Raw genomic sequence first — 12,491 nt, forward strand, 5'->3', positions numbered from 1 at the left:
CCTGCCGCAGCCAGGACAGAAGCTGTTGAGGCTGTACCACTGCCATGTTGTCCCTCCTCACGGAGCAGATCCCTGGTCCTGCTGTCACCGTTGGCTCTTGGGAAGGGGGAGCTTTGTTTGGATCTATGAGCTGGGAATTCCCATTCTAAAGGTGCTCTTGACTTCAAAACACTTCAGAGAACTTTTCCCACTGCTATTTCTCAGCATCTTTACACCAGTTTTATTCGCACCATTTTTAAGAGCAGCAACTTTCATATAGGCATGAGTTAGATTTGGGTTTTGCTAAAGGCTGTATGGAGACATCCCATTCCTTCCCATCACTCCATGTATACTTTGAAGAGCTGTGCTAATTGTTCCCTTTGAAGAGTCAAACCCCTGAACTTCTGAACCACCACTTTGCTGCTGTCTTGCCAAAAGCACTGCCAGGTCTATGTCTCCTAAGCTTTCCTGACCACAGATCGCTAAAGCAGGTGCTCATGTTCCATGGTGAGTCATTCAAGTGCTACAAGCTCCAAAATGTGGGTGTGGAGGCCAGTTTCTGGGTGTAGTAACTGCTGCATAACCCCACATGGAGTGTAGGGACTGCCTGGCTCTCGGGGTGATCCCAGAGCTGGCTCCAGCCTTGTGGCTACAGCTCAGTACAGGCTTGGAGCCAAACTACAAGTCCAGCAAACTGGAGGAGTTTCAGGCAAGGTCCCTGCTTGGCCTGGCTGAGCAGTAAAGTTGTTTCAGCTTTTCTCTCACTCCACAGGCTCTTAAGCTGGAACCAAAACCCAGGAGGGAAGGAGAAAGGTGGTTGGGTCACATAGGAGGGGGTCCGAGTAGCTGCAAAAAGCAGAGTTGCTGTGTTGTCTCAGTGCTGTGCTGGCAGCCACTGCTGGGCTCTGCAGAGAGTTTTCACAAGGTCCCTGCATGCGCCTGACTCACTGCAGCCACAGCCCCTGGAGCATAAACAGCTGGAGCAACTTCCAGCCCAGAGTTTTCCAAATTATCAATGTTCGTGAAAGGAAAAAAGACACTGAGGGTTTTTAAGGATTTGGCTTTGTAAAAGACATCTGGGTTGGAGGTTTGTGTTACCTCATAAGCATCTGTATGTTTTGTGTGCTGGTATTTCATTGCATCACCTGGCTCCATCTTTGTGTTTGGATTTCCCTCCCATGTGCCTTCACTCTTGTCCCTTTTTTACCAAGCCTTCAGCTTTCCAGAAGGAAAAACAGTTCATAGCCTTTGCAGGCACTCCTTAAATGTCCCCCACCTCCTCCCAGCTGCTCCATTCTCTCTTGGCTCTGCTTTAGGGATGTTTTGGAGGAGCTGGGAGGTGGGACCTTGTAGGAGTTACAGGCAGATAAACTCTGTGCAGAGAAGCCCTTTTCCACAGAGGTGGAAAACAACAGCTTCCCTGTGTGGAAGTGCGGGGAAACAAATCCTGACTTTCAGCAAGGTCTTAAAACAAATCCCAAGAAACTTCCGTCAAACCAGTGACACTGGCTTTTCTCTCATGCCTGTTCCTCAGAATGATCAAGTGCTGTAAAAAAACCAGTTCTTGGGAAGGCGGGCTGTGGTAACATACTGGGATTCGTTGTGCCGGGCACGACTAAGGGCGTGACGTCACCTCTGTGGTCTCGTCACTGGTGATGTGCAGGAATTCCTTGCCATTGACTGCACCCATAATCCGCAATGTGCCAGCCAAAATCCCAGCCTGGCAGCAGCCCCCTGCTTTCCATCATGGAGGGCCAAGGATGGAAGGAACCAAACCTGCTGCATTTGGTTTACAGGGCTGGTCATTAACAGAGCCCAGCTCTGGTGATTAACACAGCACAGTGCTGGTGCAGGGCCCGATACAAATAAAAGGTCTTTGCAGTTATAATGAGATATTCATGCATGGCAGCTCTGGATATAAACTCAGCTTTTACTATGTGCTTAGCTATGGGAAATGGAGCAAAACAGGGCTGAACTCATTGTGTCCCACCTCAGCTGCATTTCACAAATAATGGCCTTTGAACACCCTCGTCAGCAAGTCCATTTCCTGTGGCTGTCGGCAGCAGTTCCCAGGCCAGGTGTCCTCCGTGCAGACAAGCAAGCCAGGGGTGACACGGCACAGTGGGGAACAGTTGTTAAGTATTACTATAGCCTGTTTATGGGAATGCTGATGGTGACAAGGCATCGGGTGTCTCACACTTTTTGTCCCTGCCAGGGGAAGGGAGCTCTGTGGGGGGAGGCTGTGGTGTGCTGGGGGCGGGGAAACTGAGGCACCCTGTGACCAAAGCCACTGTATGTCCTGCAGCAGAGTTTGCCATGGCAGGGGAAGAGGAAGGCTGTATAGTACCTGGTGATGTTCCTCCCAGTCTCACACTCTGGCTAGTGGGAAACGGGGGGCAGAAGGCCAGTGCTCATGTAAGAGGGACCAGGCAAAGGAGGGTGACAGCCTTGTGGCTGTGTCACTCAGGTTTGCAGGTGACATCCCTCAGACCTCCCTGATTCAGAGACTTGCAGCTCCTTCTGGTGTCTGTCTAGGCTTTTCTGTTGTTTTCTTGGGGTTTGGGGTGGATGTGGGGCACAGTAAGTTCCTTTTCCAGCTGAATTTGCAGCACAGAGCCTGGCATCTTCCACACCATTTTCCTGTTGGAGTCCTTTGCAGAGTGAAGAGCCCTCCCTGAAAGGCTGGATGCTTTGGCACTGCTTCTATTAGAGGTGGAGGTTTGCTGCTGATAATTCTGCCACAAATTCAGAATTAATCACAGCATAATGGAATCTGGTAGTGCTGGTTGTTAATTCTCTATTGAGTCTGCATCCCCGTGTTTGTTCTCATTTGTTCTGATCAGGGCCATTGTCTCTAATATTGCTGCATAAAGGGTAAGAAATAAATCAGCGGTGTTTAGCTTTCCTAACCATCTGCTCTGGCTCCCATCCCAAACTCAGTTTTTAAGTTGGGCACAGTTTGTGTGATTTAGCCTTGTGACAGAGAACGTCTCATGGGAGAGGAGGGAAAAAGCGACTCCTGATCTCACCCCCGGGATCGATCATTCCAGGGACACTGCACTTGAACTCACCAGGTTTTTGTTGTCGTGCCTGTGATTGGGCTGAGCTTTGGCAAAGGTGCTGAAAGGAACTTCTGTCTCTCTGGAATAATGGGATTAATGCTTTTAGCAGCAGTGTGTTACTTGGAGGTGTAAAGCCCTTGGTTTGGCTGTGGAGTTTATGCGCTTCGGTGGCGTTCGGTTCCAACAAGGTCGGTCTCCAACCTGTGTATGCTGTGATGCACCCCTTGGGTCGTTACTGAACCTTCCTGTGGAGCGCAGCCAGTTGGTTTTAAGAGGTGTTGTTAATGCAGTGAAATTCAGGGCATTTGGGAGCTGCTGCTTTGCCACAGATGGGACATACATCTTGTAAACTATAAATTTTTAAAAATTATTTAGCATCTCCATTGCTGTATGGGCCATGTGGCAGCAAGCATGGGATAATTCCACAGCTTTCGTTAGAGCACACATCAAACATTTAAAGTCCACGGGTGGTGTTTTCAGGAACTATTATAATAATTAGGAAAGGAGAATGGGTTTAATAAGAGTTGTAAACAATGATCGGCAGCCAGACCCCATCCCTCCCTGCAGACCCATCTGCACGGCACATCTGGGCACACGGAGCAGGGAGCAGCACATTCTCGCCTGCTCTGACTCTGAAGGAAGGTGTGGGGCGTCTGGGGTCACTCTGGGACACAGCAGTGATAAACTTGAGGAGAAAAATCTGTAAAATACACAGAAAAGCCCAACCATACCCTTCCAGTAGACACTTGTGCTCAGTCTCCTGGCAGCTGTTGCTGTGAGCTCAGGACTCACAGGCACAGCCCTGCGAGCCCTGGGCTATGCTGTGCGGGCACAAAGGGATGTCCCCACCAGCGAGGACCCGGGGCCAGAGCTTGTGGCAGCCAGTGGGATGCAGCATGGCCTCGCCCTTCTCAGGGACTGGGCACAGGGTGCCTGAGCCAGGCTCTTGTGGTCAGGTGCTGCTGCCCCTCTGGAGCCTGGCTGATAGATGTCTGCAGTTTTTTGGTGCAATTCAGCTGTCAGGATGAGACGTGAGAGGTTAAAATCGTGAACTCCTACTTGAAAGTCATAATGGGTGCTCTCATCTACTTAATCGTGCCGAGCAATGCAATCCCTGGGAGCAACTCCTTGCAATGGGGTACACTGTGGTGTGGAAGGAAGCTCTGACAGCTGGAAATCCAGTCAGGCTGTGTTGACCGTGAGCATCTTCTAAGTGATGAGAAATCCCAAATTACACCTAGTGGAGGAATATTCCGGAAAGAAGGTTCCCATGACTGAAGTTTGATATTCCATGCGCAGCAGCCATAGTTTGGATTGCTTCCCATCCATATGGAGTAGTGTGGGGTGCTTGTGCTCAACCACTCTGGTCCCCACTCCCTGTTGCTCTCCGCAGTCCTTTGGAATTCCCTGGTGACAAGCAGCGGCTTTGTTCAAGGTGAGGAAGGTGCTTGCGTAAGATAGTGTGGAGGCGAAAGACGGTTCCAGTGCGCCAGCGAAGAAGCTGTCGAATAAGTATCTGCTTGGTGCAGCTGCATTGTTTGTCCCTCCAGGTGTTAAATGGGCAATGCTCGAGTCGGCAGATCTGTCTTGTCGTTCCATGTTCTATGTGGGTTCAGGCTCTTGAGGAAGCAGCCAAGGTGCTGGCCTGGGAGCTACGGGCTGGCTCCAAGCACCTTTGGGCTGCATAACTCCCACCCAGGAAAAGCCCCAGTTCAGGTGGTACTTCCCTCCCTGAACACATCCCTCCCAGGGCCAGGGTCACAGAAACACAGCTGTGGTGACCTGCCAGTCACCGGCCACCTTCCGGACAGGCCACCAGCCAGGTCTCAGCAGGGAGCTCTGCTGGAGCCACCACTGACTGTCACCATGCTCTGCCACACCCCGAGGCACACTGTCAGGCAGGGGTCACCGTGGGATGGGGGGAAGCACCTCCTCTTTGGCTTTGAGCTGAGGGCTCCTCACTGGGCCTGGCAGCCAGGCTCCAGATCCAAGGAAACAGTGTAGTCTCACCTGGCCTGTGGAAGGGCGAGCTCCCCCATGGGGGCAGACACCCATGGCTGGGGTCCCCTCTGTGTGTGCCCCCACAGTCAGCCCGGCTCCCCAGCCTGGCATAGGGCAGCTCTTGTCCACTGACCTAAATTGAGGCTGAGCAAAGAGAGCAAGCAGCTGCCCCACTGCTGCTGCTCTGTTTTCAGCACGGCTCGAGCTTCCCTAATCCCCTCGGATTTTGTATCTACCAAAACAGCTTGGGCCCATCAGTAAATTGCAGTGGCATATGGTCCAGGTTTATGAGTAATCTGGCACATGCTGAAGGCAAAGAGGACGTCATCCTTCAGCAAATACAGAAAATATTGGGGGGGGGGGGGGGGGGGGGGGGGGCGGTTATGACTGTATTTAATATAGTTGATGAGAAAGCTGTGAGAAATGTTTACCTTTGAAGCCAGTCCTGTTTGAACTTCAGCTGCTGGGAGGAGCCGCTGTGTAACAGGAAACACACAGAAGTAACAGAGGAGTCTCATTGGTCCCGCAGAGGTTTTGTCACTTAAACTGATCGCATGGGTCTGTGTGGGGTTGGAGGGGAAAGCAGGCCCGGGTGGCATCAGCCACGCTAGATACAACCAGTGCCACATCAGCCACTTGGAACAGTCCTCGGCCACCTCCCTACAGGTGAAGTTCCTGTAGCTGGGGCATATGCCAGAGGCACAGCTTCATCCCTGAAGAGAGGAGGGAAGTGCAGTTTTGGCAGCTCTGGGAGGAGGAGCCTGATCGTGGACACCTTGGTGGGCCTGACCTTGTTGTGGTGGCAGTGGATGTCCCAGCATGGTTTCCAGATGTTCTCTGAGGACACAAGAAACACCTTCCACTGTCAATGTACTCAGCGTTGCCTTCATCAGGGCAATTCACCTGAGGAGTGCCCAGGTCCTGGTCGAGGAACCCTCTGTGCAGTCCTGCCTTGGCAGGGAGATGAAGCTGTGAGTGGTTTGATCTGCACTAGCCAGCGTGAGCCCTTCTGTGAGGACTGGGGACATCCCTGGACTCACCTGACATCCCCTGGAGACATCAGAACTGGGACATCTCTGGGAGCAGGAGGACATGGAGATTGGAAGGGCTGTGTTGGGTTAAACGCTGCAGCAGCATTGTGAGAGCCTTTCCTTGGCCCCTGATTGCTCTCTGTAGCTCAGACCAATGATGCTCCTTTTTCCAATGATGCAGCTGGAGTGAGAGCTAACAGCTTCTCTTCTCTCCTCCCCACTCAGCTTCTCTGGGCTCTGGAGCCCCATTCCACAGAGGGCTTGAACTTCCTTTCACTCTTCCCAAAATCCATGTTTCCTCAGTATGTTTGGAAGCCCAGCTACAGGAACCTCGCTCTTTCACAGCCTCCCTACACTGTGTAATGCTTTGGCAGCACTAAATGTTTTCTTTGGTTGCACAGACATGGCTGTGTTTGTGATATCCAAGGAGGAGTCATCTCCAAGGGGAGGTGCACGCGGCCTGTCCCATGTCCCTGGTCGGCAGCATGGAGAAGGAGAACACGGTTGGCTCCGAGTGCCACTCTTCTCCTGCTGCCAACTGCCACTTGGAAACACCCCAAACTTCAAGGAAGGTTTCGCCTCTTTAATCCAAGAAAAGGCCTCAAACAGCTCACAAATAACTTAAACCTTGGGCTTTCAAAACTTTAAACAGAGCCTTTGGGACTGTATTTGTTCAAATCTTACATATCTTGGTGGCTCAGATTTTTAGGTCTTTGCTGCAAGCTTTGAAGCAACACTGCAGTTTAACGGGAGCTTTGCTTTTTAAGTGGGAACTGATTTTTTAAGGCTGGGAATTATGTGTTTTCTGTCTTTGTTTTGCATAGTCCCATTTTGCATGCTGGAAACTACAGAAAGTATCTCGTGTTAAAGGATAGGATGCAGACCATGTGATCTCAGCAGCGAGATGGAGCAGGGTGCAGTGTTCCAGTGGGCATGGTGTCTTCTGTGGGACCATGCAGAGACATTCTGCCACTGCTGGGGCAAGTTGCTAAAGCCAGGACCTGAAGTTTCCTGTAGTCCTTGGAAATCCAAGTGCATCTGCTCACAGTTCTTATTTTAAGTGTGTGTTGACAGGAGCTTCACAGGCTCCGTTGCTTTGCTGCCAGTGGTGTGTGTGTGCCCGGATGGATCAGGGACAAGTCCCCCTCACCCCTCCAGGTCGCCCTGGCATGGCAAGGGCCCTTGTTGCCCCTGCCCTGCTCGGTGCCAGGGACAAGGGCATCTTAGGATCCTGTGTTGGTCTGTGCCTGGGAATGCTGAGCCGCATGTCATGCCTGGAAAACAGGCCCCACAGTGTCCCCTCACGCTGCCACTGTCATGAGGGAGGGCACGGCTCCCTTGGAGGGGCTCGCTGGGATTTTCCAAAGCAGTTTGGGGAAGGGCTGAGCCCCAGGTGTGCAGCAGAGCTGTGGTCTGCAGTTGTCCATGCAATTCTCCTCTGCTTTCATGTGGGTGCAACGCCACCAGGTGATCTTTCCAGCTGCAATGACAGGACATCTCAGGTGTTTCTTCTCCAAGATGTGGCAGTGGGTGGTGGTGACTCAGAGTCTGCATTTGTAGCCGTGCACAGGCAGTGTCCTGGTGTCTGGCTGCTGCTGCAGGACATGCGCTGGGCCCTGAGAGCCGAAGGAGTTAAACTGCTTCCAAATAGCCCTCTTCATGCTAATAAAGTACCTTGGAGCTGGTCCAGCAGGCAGACACCTGGGTATTATCCAAGCATCTGACACCCCTAGAGAACCAGAGCCTTGATGAGCTTTGTACACTCTCAGAAATCTTGGAGAAGAAAGGAGGCTTTCCATAGAAAATGGATTTTCAGGGCCAGCTGAAGGACATGACGTTCAAGATCATTGCTTTAAAATAATTTCAGCTGCAGTTAATGTGAAGCAAAGAAGAAAAGAAAACCCAAGACAGTGAAAGGATAATTAATTCTGAGTTGGAACTGCAATTTGGAAGGGCTGTATTGTGAAGTGACCCTTTTCCAAATGATACCTGAACTGGCTCTTCTCAGAGAGCCCTTTGCAGTGAAATGTTGTGTTGTTTTACTTTTATACTGTACGTTTGTTCTCCCCTGGGGTTACAGAGTGACCTTGAGTTCAGCCTTTCGGAGAAGGGCCCAATGTAGTGAGGAGGTTCCGCAGGGAGCCCCGGCACGGGCTGGGCTGAGCAGAGCCCTCCGGGGCCAGCCCCCCTCTCCGTGCCGTGGCAGGATGGTGCGTGGCTGTCCCCTGGGCTTATGGCACCCTGCCATCCATCCTGCTTTGTTCCTCCGTTCTCCCCAAACCACCACAGTGTGCACCCTCATCAAGAGAAGTTCTGCAGAACCCAATTTTGGACCATGGAGCATCCCTTCGGAGGGACACAGTGTCCCCACTCCCGGGGTTTCACCCCACAGAGCTCTAAGGCAACTTGGATCAATGGATCACCCTCTCTGGCTCCAACCTCCTCTCGCTGCTGCATCTCCTCCGGTCCTAGCACATGTTGTACTGAATTTCTCCAGAAGCTTCGAGATGCCTTTTATGAGGAGCTGTTCCAGGGACTGAAGCCTGTACAGAATATGATGTTTATTACTGGGCAATTCCAATGTAATTTGGCAAATATCTATTTCTGGCCTACTTGCTCTTCCTCAGCTTACAGAGAAACCAAATAAAAAGCATCAAGGCCAGAGCTCTAATGAGATTCACATTTTGGACATCAGATTAGTACAATAATGCATTTCACACTGTTGTTTCCTAATTTGCCTAATCAAATAAAAGGAGATGAAGCATCACAGAGCCCAACCTCCCCGCTCCAACAAGGCAGCGCTGAACCCATCACTTGGCGCTTCAATTAATTTTCCCCACACAGGTTGGCCAAAGCACATAATTTAATCAGCGTCTTGCAGCTCTGTCAGTAGACACCATCTATCCCAGGGGCTGGCAATCCCAGGCAGCTGTCCCGAGGAACCACAAAGTGCATGGATAGCCTGGAGAGGTTTAGGGAAAGAGGGGAGGGCATCTTGGGCTGCTGCGGTCCGTGCTGTCATGGCAGGGTATCAAGTGCTCACGTTCCGTGCTGTGCTAAATCCCAGGTAAATCATTGCTCCAGTGCCGCAGTTGGAGCAGATGGGTCTCCCTGTGCCCTCAGGAGATTGTCCAGGGAAGTGAGGGCTGTTGCTGGAGCTTGGGCAGGTGGTTGGGACCAAGGTGGGGCTGGAGTTAATGCTAAAACCAGTGGTGTGATCAGGGAGGAATCTCTCCGTGACTTAGTCATGTCTTGTTACATCCCGAAATGGGCAGGACTCGTGCTCCAGGTACATCCATGTCCCTGAAGGCAGCTTAGAAGCAGCATGCTGTTTGGAACAAGTTTTCCTAAATGCCCTGCTGAGCAGTGCTGCAGGGAGCTGGGAGCTTTTTGGGTACTGCCCAATTCACCACCCAGAACAAAGCCGTTCAACTTACAGAACCTGAGTGCTGAGACCTGGGACCCCTCTCCTGGCTGTGGAGCAGACCTGGGAACCCCACAAGTGCTGCAGGATTGGTGCCATTGCAGATGCTTTTCTCCTACAGTGTTTTGGAGAATTTACCAGAATTTGAGACTGTGCTTTTAAAGGAGAACCAATCAATGGGTTGGGTTTGGGGTTTTGTATAATTCACAGAGAGTCAGGAATGGCATTTCAGTGCTGGTGAAATCAGAGTAGACCTAAAAACTGTAGTAAACCCCCCCCCCCAAAGTATAAAACCACGTTTGAGTTCTGTTTTCCAGAAGATTTGTCCTGGGCTGGGCTGTGCTGTAGAGTACATCCAGCTTTGCAGGTGGGATTTTTGCCTCAAAAGGTGCATTTGTTCCCAGTCCCAGTGAGGATGCCTGTGATTTGTTGCAGTGGGCCCCTGGGCCCTCCTGGCACATCCCAGAGCTCCCCAGAAGGCAGGAGCAGCCACAGGCCCCAGCAGAGCAGTCCTGTGCATTCCCGTTTGGGGAAATAAGCTCATTTAGAAAACCGGGCAGAGCAAGCAACTGAAAAAAAAAAAGTGTGAATTAAATAATACGACTTTGGTGCAAACATGGAAATCAGGTCTTGCTTTTCCATAGGCTGTGGAGCCATCCTTGTAACACAGGAAGAACCATTGTGAGTTCACTGCCAAAACCCAAAAAAGTTATCAAGTAAAGGCAGTTTCTTGCATCCAAAGTCCCTCATTATATTAAAAACATTGCAGCACAAAATTTACAAGTGCATCACAGGACCCACTTGCACTGTTAAACAGATGGCACCTACACAGGACCCAAAAATATGTAACAATTTTAATTGAGCCAGTGCAAAACAGATTTGTGAAATGAAATAAAATAGGACATGCCAGGTCTAATAAGGCCCTCCCTAGAAATTGTGACATTAGTTTTGTAACGGCATAAGAGGTACTCAGAAGCTGCTCCTTAGCAAATGAAGCACTGCCTTGACTTGCTCACTGCAGCCTCTGAAGTTCCTGCTCAACACGTTGTCCCTGCTGTGGCTTTTCCTGGGAGCACTGTGCTGACCCCTGTGGCCACCTGAGGCCGTTGGCCCGGTGTCCTGCTCTGGGGTGGCTCCATGGGCCAGAGCCCTGGCTCTTGGTGAGGACAACAGCCAAGCCCCTCACTTTGGCAGTCGGGAAGGGGACTGTTGGCTCTGGCCACTCCTGAGCTTGGTGTCCACAGCAGGTGGGCTGTTACCTGTGCCCATCCTGCTCCCAGGGCCACGCTGTGATGCCCATTTTGGATGCCTAGCAGTGCATAGAGGGGAGGTCAGAGCCGGGTCCGGCCTCCCAGCACTGCAGAACTGAGCTCCCAAATTTCCCCTCGGTGGCTCCTCTGGTGAAGGATTGGTTCCCTGAGCTGAACTCCGAAGGCAGGTGGTGCCAGCGTCTCTGCTGCTTCCCGGTGAACTAAGGAAAACAGCTGTCCTGCAGCAGGCCAGGGTTCCTGTAGTCATGAGGCAGCACTCAGTGACGCAGGATCAAATGGGGATTTTTCCCTCATTGATAGCACTGGATTTACTCACCTTTCCCTGCAGTCTGAATTGTGACCGATAAAAGAGCCACTTCTTCCACAGCTGAAAAGGGAGGTTTGGTCTGAAATGACATAACACAGAATTCCCAAGTTCCTCCGACATGTGCAGAAGAAAGAGCAGAAAGAAAAACCTAGAACCTCCTCTACTTAGAACTTTCACCTTTGCTTTTTCCTTGGAGTACGTCAGCATGATTTGAACCATGAGGACACGTTAAAGGTGACAACAGTGACCGGGGCAGTCTGATGCCACCACAGGTTTTGCAGAGGCCAGACACCTGTGTCCTGGGAGTCTGTGAGAATCCCAGGAAAGGGTTGCAAACCCATGACCTGCGTGAGGTGCCATTGCTAAGAGGGGTCAAAGATAACCTTATCTTTGCCACTAAACCCCAGCATCCCCAGGAGTGGGAATGCATCCCCGTGTGGGAGTGTTCCAGTGTGATGAGGCTGAGTCAAGTGTGTACAGTAGACTGCAGCATGCGAAATGCAGAGTTGTGGTGTCACATTAGGGATGACCAGAAGAAGAGGGATGTAGCACAGAAATTTCCTGCAGGAAAATCCCCAACAGGATATTAGTACCGGCCAGCTGGGGCTGTCCTGCAGTGCGTAGGGCTTGGCATGAGTCTGCATCGCAGCACTCAGAATTCCCTTCCATTTCACCTTGGATCAGCCTGACCCAGCTCCCCTGGGTTACACATGGCAGGTTCATGCCTGATGAATGCTGTAGTTCTTGTTAAATTGAAAAAACTGAAAGGGAACATGGCAAAATTAATTTTTAGTCCATTTTAACTCTAGCCAATTCATTTCTGCTATTTTCAAAATGTATAAAATAAACACAGCCTTGTTGTATTGAGGATCCTCTTGTTCCCATGAATCCTGCCTTACCTCGCTGGTGAGGGGAGCCACTCAGGGCTGCTTGGTGGCTTTGCTGGGCTCTTTATACATGGCTCTTTAGGGTTCTCTCATGCATTCTGAGCCCTCCTGCCAAGGAAGTCTCACTGGTGTCATCTGAGTCAGTGGATTTTATTTTACTTTTTATAAAAAATCCTCTTGCTCCCCAGATTATTTGTGACGGACATTCCACACTGTGTAATAAGGAAACTCCCAGGTATTATCTGCACCAAAATACCAAGTGTAACATGCTGTGATACTGTGCCAATTAGAAGGGAAAATCCATGTAGAGACCGAGATCTGGTTTTGCTTGGGATCAGCCTTTCTGTGAAGAGCTGCTCATTCCACGGTTTTCAATGGACACAAGCAGAAAGGACAAAAAATGGTCAGTGGATTTCTACTTCTGTGTCTCAGTTGGTTACGAATATCCTCTGAGAGGCAGCAGATAAACGTGAGGGAAAAACCCTCTTCATCTGCATGTTGTCCTGTTACACAACGCAGCTCGGAACGC

At 50.9% G+C, this 12,491-nt stretch overlaps 1 long non-coding RNA gene across 3 annotated transcripts in view; it reads left to right on the top strand.

Annotated features, from left to right (window-relative positions):
* LOC116444007 overlaps window positions 1–12,491 on the top strand; it is a 219,130-nt gene that overhangs the window by 175,833 nt on the left and 30,806 nt on the right. The window lies entirely within an intron of this gene.

This window comes from Corvus moneduloides, chromosome 5 (genome assembly GCF_009650955.1).
Source record: "Corvus moneduloides isolate bCorMon1 chromosome 5, bCorMon1.pri, whole genome shotgun sequence".
In the NCBI taxonomy this organism is placed as follows: domain Eukaryota; kingdom Metazoa; phylum Chordata; class Aves; order Passeriformes; family Corvidae; genus Corvus; species Corvus moneduloides.